Source organism: Spermophilus citellus (assembly GCF_964194105.1).
Source record: "Spermophilus citellus genome assembly, chromosome: 9".
NCBI classification, from domain to species: Eukaryota; Metazoa; Chordata; class Mammalia; order Rodentia; family Sciuridae; genus Spermophilus; species Spermophilus citellus.
Window position 1 is genome coordinate 11834840 of NC_138191.1, and position 10118 is coordinate 11844957.

Below are 10118 nucleotides of genomic sequence, written 5' to 3' on the forward strand. Positions count from 1 at the left end.
TCCTGCAAGGTGGCCAGGGCAGAGATCATTACCTGTACCTTATTGAAACTCAGGGTCAGACTTGCCCAAGGTCCTGCTTTAGCTAGATTTTCTCCCAGTACGGGAGAGAGCCAGTCTTTGGACTAGAAGAGAAGACGTGACTGAAGTGAGCAAGACTGAAGCAGAATTACGTGGTGAGATCTTAAAGCAAACCATTAAAAGGAACTGAGAGGGAGGAGGAAGGGAGGAGGGGGAGGGTGGTGGTGGTTATATGAGGGGGGCAGGTCAAAGGCAGAAGTCAACTGTGGGCTTGCCCTGCGCTGGTCCTGAAGCCTCTTGAGAAACGATTTCCCACCCATCTTAAAAGTGTCTCCTTTGACAGAGGGAGAAAGGAGAGAGGGCAGGTCTGGGAGTAAACAAGCCCAGAGAAGGTGTTGAAAGCAATCCAGAAGCAGCCATTCATGAGAAGCCTCCCTGAGAAGGGGAGGGAGGGCACTGGAGGGCTGAGGGGAGGCCCTAGGGTACCCCTGCTTTCCTCCTCTCCTTTGCTTCTCTCCTGCCCACTCACCCCAGGCCTTCCTGATGGCTTGGTCCCCAAGGCCATCCACCCCAGAGTGCCCCATGGCCGAGAGCTTATTATCCAACTCCCTGAATCCATATCCTAGGGCGTGGCTATTTAAAGGAACTGAGCTAAGAAAGGAAGGGTATGGCAAGTGATGATTCGACGTCATCTCCTTCCTTTTAAAATGTGTGTGGTTTGCAAGAGAGCGTGGGACAACACATTATAATGTGTGAAGGAGGATGTTCATGTAAGTTGTGGTCATTTACCCCATGCATTCCGTACGCATCCACCCATGCCCGTGGGGTGCTCAGTGGGTGTATTCTATAAATACAATTGCACAGCTCCATCCATTTTATTGATTGATTTATTTTTTCCTTTCTCTTGTCTCCCTGCATTGTACTTGCTGTTTCCTCTGCCTGGAGACCTCCCTGCCCTTCTTTCTCTACCCAACCAACGGGCCATCCATCCTTTGAAAATAGCTCAAGTTTTACCCCCTTCCTCCAGAATGCCTCCCTTGCGCTCAGATCCTTGTTTCTGTCTCCCCCTGGCGTCTTGTTCTTATCACTTGAATAGAAACTGCTGGTCTTGAGGGAACAGTACAAGCTTCTAGACAAGATGAGGCCATTGTAAGAAAGGTTTCTCAATTGTTTATTAAAAAAGCTTTCTAACTTAAAAACATATGTGGATATTATAGAAAATTGATCAAGCAGGATGCAAGGGTACACTCTTGTAATAATCCCAGCAAGGGGATTGGAAATATAGAGGGGGAGACTGAGACAGGAGAATTGCAAGTTGAAGGCCAGCCTCTGCAACTTACCAAGACCCTATCTCAAAATAAAATATAAAAAGGTCTGGGGTTGTAACTCAGTGGCAAAGCTCCTCTAGGATCAATCCCCAATATCTCTCTCTCTCTCTCTCTCTCTCTCTCTCTCTCTATCTATATATATATATATATACATATGCATGTAAATATGTAAATATTTATATAAATATATATGTATATACACATAAATATATAAATACTTATATAAATATATGTATGTACATATATACATATATACATATAAGTATGTATATATAAATAAATATGTATTTATATACATATTTAATATATATATAAATAAATACATATGTGTAAAATATATACATATATAAAATGTATATGTATAAATATATATGTGCATATATAAATATACACATATGTATGAAAAGTATAAAGTTAACAGTACATTTATTCATGACCTTGTTACCCGGGACAGGAGGAGCACTGTTAATTTTCTGGTACAGAGTAACTTTTCCTAGTGTCTCACTATGCTTATTCACATTCATTTAGATAACTGGGCTCCTATGGCATATGTACTTTATATATGACTTTTTGTCACTCTGTCATGATCATTATCCCAGCTTTCTTCAAAAATAAGATCTCGAATAGAAGCCTGATATTTGTTAATACAGCCACACTGCACCTAAGCTGTTCTTCATTCTTTGGGTTGTTTCTAACTTGTATTTGCATAGAACACTTTTCAGAGGCAAATAACACTGAGAAAGTGGAGTGGGAAATGACTGCCGGAGGCTAGTGGGGTAATGGGAGGTGAGAGTATTCAAGGCTCTTTTATTTTCACTTTATTTATTTTTGATGTAATTTTTTTTAATTAAAAAATATTTTTTAGTTGTAGATGGACACAAAATCTTTATTTCATTTATTTTTTATGTGGTGCTGAAGATTGAACCCAGTGTCTCATATGTACTAGGCAAGCACTCTACCACTTAGCCACTACCCCAGCCCCTTGATGTAAATTTTGGTGCATTAAAATTATTCGTGATATGGGATTCATTATGCACAAAACATAATCTGATCAACTGACTCTCTGTTGGAAGGAAAGGGCAGCTGGGTACAGTGATGCATGCCTGTATAGAGGCTCAGGAGGCTGAGGCAAGAGGATCGCAAGTTCAAAGCCAGCCTCAGCACAAGCGAGGCACTAAGCAATTCAGCAAGACCCTGTCTCTAAATAAAATACAAAATAGGGCTGGGGATGTGGCTCAGTGGTGGAGTGCCCCTGAGTTCAATCCCTGATCCGCCCCACCAAAAAAACAAAAAAGAAGAAGGGAAGGGCGGTCTGAATGGAGGACAGCACCTGGGAAAAGTCAGGGCAGGTCTGTGGGTGGCAGAATGCATTCAGAGGTTGAGCCCTATCTGTGTAAGCAACCTAGTGGGGACCTATGGGTGGACCCTGCAGCTGTGTCAAGGCAGGCATCAAACAACTTGGAGGAGGATCTTTCAGTCTGTATCAAGGGGTGGTCTATTTGATTATGAAGACTCTATCTCCCTACCATCTTAATTTAAGAAGGGAATATACCAGTAGGATATTATTTTGGACCAAAAAGGTGTGTCCCTTCAAGAAAATTACATCGTTGCTTTGAGTCTGCCTTTACCCCAAAGAGAAACTGGGAACATAGTATCTCCCTTGCTGACTGTCATGAGAAGTAAATGGAATGCCATGTGACTCTCAAAGGTCTGCTTAGATAGGGTCAAGTGGTGTCCAAATGATGTGGCCTGGCGTGAAAAGAAAAGAAAGGAAATACAAACTTAATCCAGAGAATCTTTCTCCTTCCCTCGGATGGCAGCATGCCCTGGGGTACTGCTGGTGTTGGGCATGGGAACTTGGTGACGGTAGAAAACGAAAACAAGTCAGGTTGGTGAATGCTCAGGCAAGACTTTAATTTCGACCTCTACTTGAGAAGGGAGACCCAACATTGCCAGAGGGAGCGCCAAGCCGGCCTCTCTGAATGAAGGGAGCAAGTTTTATTCCTGTGAAGGGGCTGATTGCAAGGGGGAGCTAAGGTTTAGGAATGCGAAGTGGTTTTCGTGCCTTTGAAAGGTTTGTTTTCTTTTCCTGTGCGGACACTGACTCTGAGTGACTCACGGTTGGTCAGTAGGTCATACTGGACTCAAATGCTAGCTTTTCACATTGACCCGCATCCTTTATAGACAGTCTCTGCCTTGTGAGACGATGACTTGCTGTAGCTGTTAAAAAAACTCAGAGCATGGCCAAGTAACAAGTGAAGTGTCTTGGGAATTTGCCACGTTTTGGTCCCCTCAAAGCTTTATTTATCCTTTATGTTGGAAGCAGGAAACTTACTATCTTTTAATGACTGTCAGGCTATGGGTTAGGCCCAGGAATGCATGTGCTCTTTGTCCCTACGGGTGGACCCTGTGTTAGTCCCCCACTGAGAGATTTCAGTACTTAAGGAGGAGCATTTTGTTCTTATTTGAGTGGTTAAAACATGGAGTGAGATTTAGGTGTGGAAGTGTGGGTCAAGACTGCAGGGTTGAAAGGTTAACAAGGAAGAGTGCAGATTTTGCAGAGCTATTTACTAGAGTGAGGTTTAGGTGATATACAGGGAGAAATTGTGGCTCCCTGGTTATGGTGTAGATAGGGATAAGAAATCCACAGTAGGAGAGGCCATTTCTGTAGCTACAATCCTAGAGACCAATAAGAAAGTTTCTTCCCACTGGTTCTTGACAAAAGCAAATGGGAAGGCCAGGCATGGTGGCACATGCCTGTAATTTCAGTAGCTTGGGAGGCTGAGGCAGGAGGATCACAAGTTCAAACCCAGCCTCAGCAACTTTGTGAGGCCCTAAGCAACTTAGCTTAGATCTCTGTCTCCAAATAAAATTTTAAAAGTTGTGGGGATATGACTCAGTGATAAAACACCCTTGGGTTTAATCCCTGGTACCAAAACCAAAACCAAAACAAAAAATCTGTTGGGATTATGAGTAATAGCATCACAGGAAACATAGTAGTAATGGGGTTAGGTCCCGTTCTAAATTCAGTAGGGGCAGAAAAGAGGGCTTGGTTCAAAATGGCAAAGAATGTAAGTATGACAATGTAAGTATAATAACTTGATAACCACAAACAGGCTTCCTGCAAGATATCACCACTTATCTTAACATTACTTCTTATCTTAACATTACTTCTCTTGTCAGTGGATTAACTTTCTTGAAACTGGAACTTGAGAGCCTGGCACATCTATAACCCCAGTGACTCAGGAGTCTGAGACAGAAGGAATACAAATTCAGTAAGAACCTGATTCAAAAATAAGAAATCAAAAAGGCTGATAGTATATCTCAGTGGTAAAACTCTCCTGGGTTCAATCAGCAGTACAGCCAACCCCCATCCTTGTGAAAAAAAAAAAGAAAGAAAGAAAGAAAGAAAGAAAGAAAGAAAGAAAGAAAGAAAGAAAGAGAAAGAAAAGAAACAGGTATTTGAGGTCCTCTACAGGTTCTTAAGTAGTCTACGTGAGTTAGTCTGGACAGTCCTGCCATATCAAGGGTCATTGAAGGTTGTTCCCATATGTGATGCTGGATCCTGAAGCCAGGTAGACACTCAGGTCCTGTCATTCCGCAGCAAAGTCATCTTCCAGCAGTACCAAGAAGAGCCTCTGGCTTGGGTTGCCACTCAGTCACCCCGGGCGGGGACAATTAAGGCATTCCTGTTACCAGAGAGCTTCCTTGTGGCAGTGAGCACACTGATGTGGCCCCACGGCTGTCAGTGACTTCCAAGTTTCTAGGAGTGCTCATCCAGTTTGTCTCCTGCCCTGTTACTCAACAACTTAGGGCCTCAACAATCAGAGCAGCAGTTTTTAAGTCCTTTGGGTATAAACTGAGAAGTGGGATAGCTGGGTCACATGGTGGTCTCTACCACGTGGCCTGCGCAGTGGTTTCATTAATGAGGTTCTAGGCATAAAGTTAGTTAGAAGAGATCGAAATAAAACACACAGACTCAGTTACCTTATTTATATTGCTGGGTCCGAGACGGCTCCCCTCTCTGGTTCCCACCTCTAGCCGCCCAGCAGGGCAGCAAGGATTACTTGGGGCTAGCAGGAGAGACAGAGAGTGAACACGCCTGGGAGTAGCCCTTTATTGGGGAACAAGAGATTCAGGGGAGAATTCCATCCAATGAAGGTTGAGGGGGGGGCTGCACTCCAAGGTCAGGGTCAGTGATTGGGTCCCCGGGGTCAGTGGTCAGGCACACCCCCACACGGATGGGTTCTCTCATCAGGAAAGGGCCGGGAAAGCTTCGACATAGCCAAAGCGCCTCAGACCCTTAACGGGAGTCACCCAATCACGTGTCAGAAATGGCTTCCCACAGTGGTCCCATTCCCAGTTTTCCAAGGAATCTCTATACTGCTTTCCAGATTGGCTGCACCAATTTGCAGTCCCACCAGCAGTGCATGAGTGTGCCTTTTCCCCCATGTCGTTGCCAACACTTATTGTTGTTTATATTCTTGACAGCTGCTATTCTGACTGGGAGTGAGATAAAATCTTAGAGTAGTTTTGATTTGCATTTCTCTAATTGCTAGAGATGTTGAATATTTTTTCATATATTTGTTGATTGATAGTATATCTTCTTCTTAGAAGTGTCTGTTCAGTTCCTTGACCCATTTATTGAACGGTTTATTTATTTATTTATTTATTTTGGTGTTAAGCTTTTTGAGTGCTTTATGTATCCTAGAGATTAGTGCTCTATCTGATGTGCTTGTGGTAAAGATTTGCTCCCATTCTGTAGGCTCTCTATGCACCTCACTGATTGTTTCTTTTGCTGAGAAGAAGCTCTTTAATTTGAATCCACCCATTTATTGATTCTTGGTTTTAATTATTGTATTACAGGAGTCTTATTAAGAAAGTTAGGCCCTAATCTGACACGATGGAGATTTGGGCCTACTTTTTCTTCCATTAGGCACAAGGTCTCTCGTTTAATTCTTAGGTCCTTGATCCACTTTGAGTTAAGTTTTGTGCATGGTGAGAGATAGAGGTTTAATTTCATTTTGTTACATGTGGATTTCCAGTTTTCCCAGCACCATTTGTTGAAGAGACTATCTTTTCTCCAATGTATGTTTTTGGTGCTTTTGTCAAATATAAGATAACTGTAGTTATGTGGGTTAGATTCTGTGTCCTCTCTTCTGTACCATTGGTCTACAGGTCTATTTTGGTGCCAATACCATGCCGTTTTTGTTACTACTGCTCTGTAGTATAGTTTTAGGTCTGGAATAGTGATGCTACCAGCTTCACTCTTCTTGCTAAGGGCTTAAAAAGGAACAATTAGTGAGGTGAATAGAGAGCCTACAGAATGGGAGCAAATCTTTACACAGCATACTATAGGGACACAGCCATATCAATATTTCTAACAGCACAATTCACAAAAGCTAAATTATGGAACCAAACTAGATGCTTTTCAGTTGATGAATGGATAGGGAAACTTTGGTATATATACACAATGGAACATTATTCAGCATTAAAAGAGAATAAAATCATGTCATTTGTAGGTAAATGGATGAAGTTGGAGAATATAATGCTAAGTGAAGCAAGCCAGTCCCCAAAAAACAAAGGCTGAATGTTTTCTTTGATTTGAGGGTGCTGACTCATAATGGCGATGGGGAAGGGGGAAGTATGGGAGGAATGGAGGAACTTTAAATAGGGCAAAGGGGAGGGAGGAGGAGGGAGGGGAAAGGAGGGGGTAAGGAGGTAGGAATGATGGTGGAATGAATTAGACATCATTACCCAAAGTACATGTATGAAGGTACAAACGGTGTGGAAATACTTTGTGTACAATCAGTGACTTGAGAAATTGTGCTCTATATGTGTAATATAAAATGAATTGCATTCTGTCATCGTGTATGACAAATTAGAATAAATAAATAATTTAATAAGAAAAAAACCCAATCATAGTAGCAGTAGGAGTTTGGTGTCCTATTATAATTTTTGTAATTTTCTCCAGATGTCTGAGTATTGAAATCTATGGTTATCAGGGGTTTTCCTTCCACTGAGTTAGGATCTACATTAGTATATTTTCTCAAAGCTTCTGTCAGCCTGATTAGGAATACAGCTGTAGTCGCATGCCTTCCTTGAGAGATTTCTCAGACTTTGTCCTAAATTACAGGTTTAACTATGCACCTTTTCATGCCCTCAAACCAAGCAAGTGATGAAGCCGTAAGCAATTTATCATCGATACCCTGTCTCAAAATTAAAAAGAAAAAGGGTTGGGGATGTGGCTCAGTGGTTAAGCACCCCAGGGTTCAATCCCCAGTACCAAAACAAGTAAGTGAATGAATGACAAGAGATAGCAAGGAGAAGAGACCTCAGGGAGACAAATCCTTTCAGAGGACACCCTTAGTGATCCACCTCCTCCAGCAACACCCCACCTGCCTACAGTTACCATCCAGCCAGTCCATTCAAACTAGGAAGAACTGATTGGGTTACAGCTCTCACAATCCAATCATTTCACTTCTGAATATTCCTGCATTAACTCAGGAGCTTTGGGGGTTCCAGTTCCCAAGGTAATAGAGTCAGGGTCCCCAGCCCAGAGGAAATCCCACAAGTTGTGATTTTTGCATCAATTCCAGTCAGAGCCCAACTCTAGACCTCTCCTCTGGACATGAAAGCAGAAGACAAGATGTCTTAGAAGGAGGAGTAAGAAACTTTAAGTGGAGAAGTTGGGGTAATAAAGACCACCCTCGAGACCACACAGACCAGGGTGCCAAGAGCCCATGGAGTGGCCAAGGTCTGAAAGAGCTTGGTTGGACGGTCAGAGGAGGAGTCAAGGGATTTGTTCCTCAGAGGAAAGGGCAGAGAATGCAGAAATTGCTAGACTTATTAAAGAAAGTTGTAGCTGGGCCTGGAGGCTCAAGCCTCTAATCCCAGTGACTGAGACAGGAGGAGCAAAATTCAAGGCCGGCCTACATAAAATTTGCAAGAACCAGTCTCAAAATATGAAGAACTGGAGCAGTAGCTCAGTGGTAGAGTGTCCCTGGGTTCAATCACAATACTGCATAAATAAATAAGTAAGTAAGTAAATAAATAGATAAATAAATAAATAAATAAATAAATAAATAAAATGTAGAACAGATGGAAGCCAGAGTGGGAGAGAAAGAGGAAGAGAGGAAAGAAAAGAATAGATTACAGTTACTCAGGAGATTCAAACCCCCATACATATGCCAATTGGGGACCTTATTCCTATACACCTGCTGGTCAGGGGACTAGAACTCTGTCTTCACATGAGCCTGCCAACTTCTTCTGAGGGATCAGCCCTGTTTTCCCATTGGCAGGTTCTGTCGTGTCCCATGACTAAACATTCACGGTCACTCCAGGTGAAATGGGCTGCCCAAAATGATCACACAGAGACAGAGAATTACCTTTTACCTTGGGTCCTGTGATGGTTCCTCTGACCTCAGGGTCCGTGGCAAAAGAGAGAGGCCACTGGAATGCTTTATTCTTATATAGGGAACACACAAGGGGAGGCTTCATGGAACACTGTATCCCCAAAAGGGCAAAGGGGTAGGATTACAAAGGAACAGGTGAGTGTAGCTCAGTCCCTCTGGATGCCGCCTACTCCTAGGACCTTGCCTTGTTATCTGAGCAAGGGAAAAGTCGCGTCAGGGCACTGCTATGCCAGATTACAGTGATCTTTTAGATCCCCGTGGTGCATCAGGACTTAGAGGTGCGTGCACTTGGAGTGGCTCCTCACAAGGTTCCAGGGTGATCAGACTTGGAGTGGGTTTCCTGTGTTGCCAGATTCAAATTCTTCCTGTTACCCCCAAAATGCCTCTTTACCTGCTGTCCTGCTTACAAATAGGGGAGAAAGGAGAGAAAAGGAAGATTTCCAGAGCAAAGAGCAGCAGACTCCTGCATGGTTAGAGTTCAAAGATGTCACCAGGTCCCAGAGGACAGTGTCTACTGTCACCTGATTGCCACTTGAATCTGCATGGCTTTAGATTTCCCCGGCCACCCAAAAAGGGGAGCTGTAACAAGTCAAGCGTGAATCAAGGTGCTTCAGTCTTGAAGGAGATGAGTTAAAGTGAGAATGAGAAGTGGGTGGGGGGAGAGGGAGGAAGGGAGAAAGGAAGAAAGAGAAAAGGGAGGGAGAGGGAGGATAAGACAGAAAGAGGAAAAGTGGAAGTGGAAGATCAGTGTCTGCGGGGTGAGGAAAACAGACGGGCTGGGGAAGAGAATCAGCAAGTTCAGGGGCCTGGGAATTTCCTGTTTGAATGGCTCCTCAATAGTTTTTCTCCTTCATGAAAGTCATACTGAGAGCATCCCATCCTAGCGATGCACCTGGGTTTGAAGCTGGTTAGGTTGAGTGTAGATAAATAAGGCACATTACCATGCTTTTGGTGTTTGACAAATTGAGTTAAGGTGGGAGAATAGGAATTTTCTTTCAACTGTTTTTTTTTTTTTATTGGTGCATTATAGTTGTACGTAACGATGGGATTTGTTGTTATGCATTCGTATGTGCACAAAACATAGCAATATAGTTTGGTCAACATTTCCCCCTCCCTTCCTCCCATCCGTGGTCCCTTTCCTCTACTGATCTCCCTTTGATTTTTATAAGATACCCCCATCCATCTTTCCTTTTCTTTTTCATCTCTAGCTTCCACATATGATAGAAAACATATGGCCCTTAATCTTAACATAATGGTCTTTAGTTCTACTAGTTTTCCTGCCAATGACATAATTTTATTTCTCTTTTTGGCTGATTAAAATTTTATTGTGTATATATATATATATATATATATATAT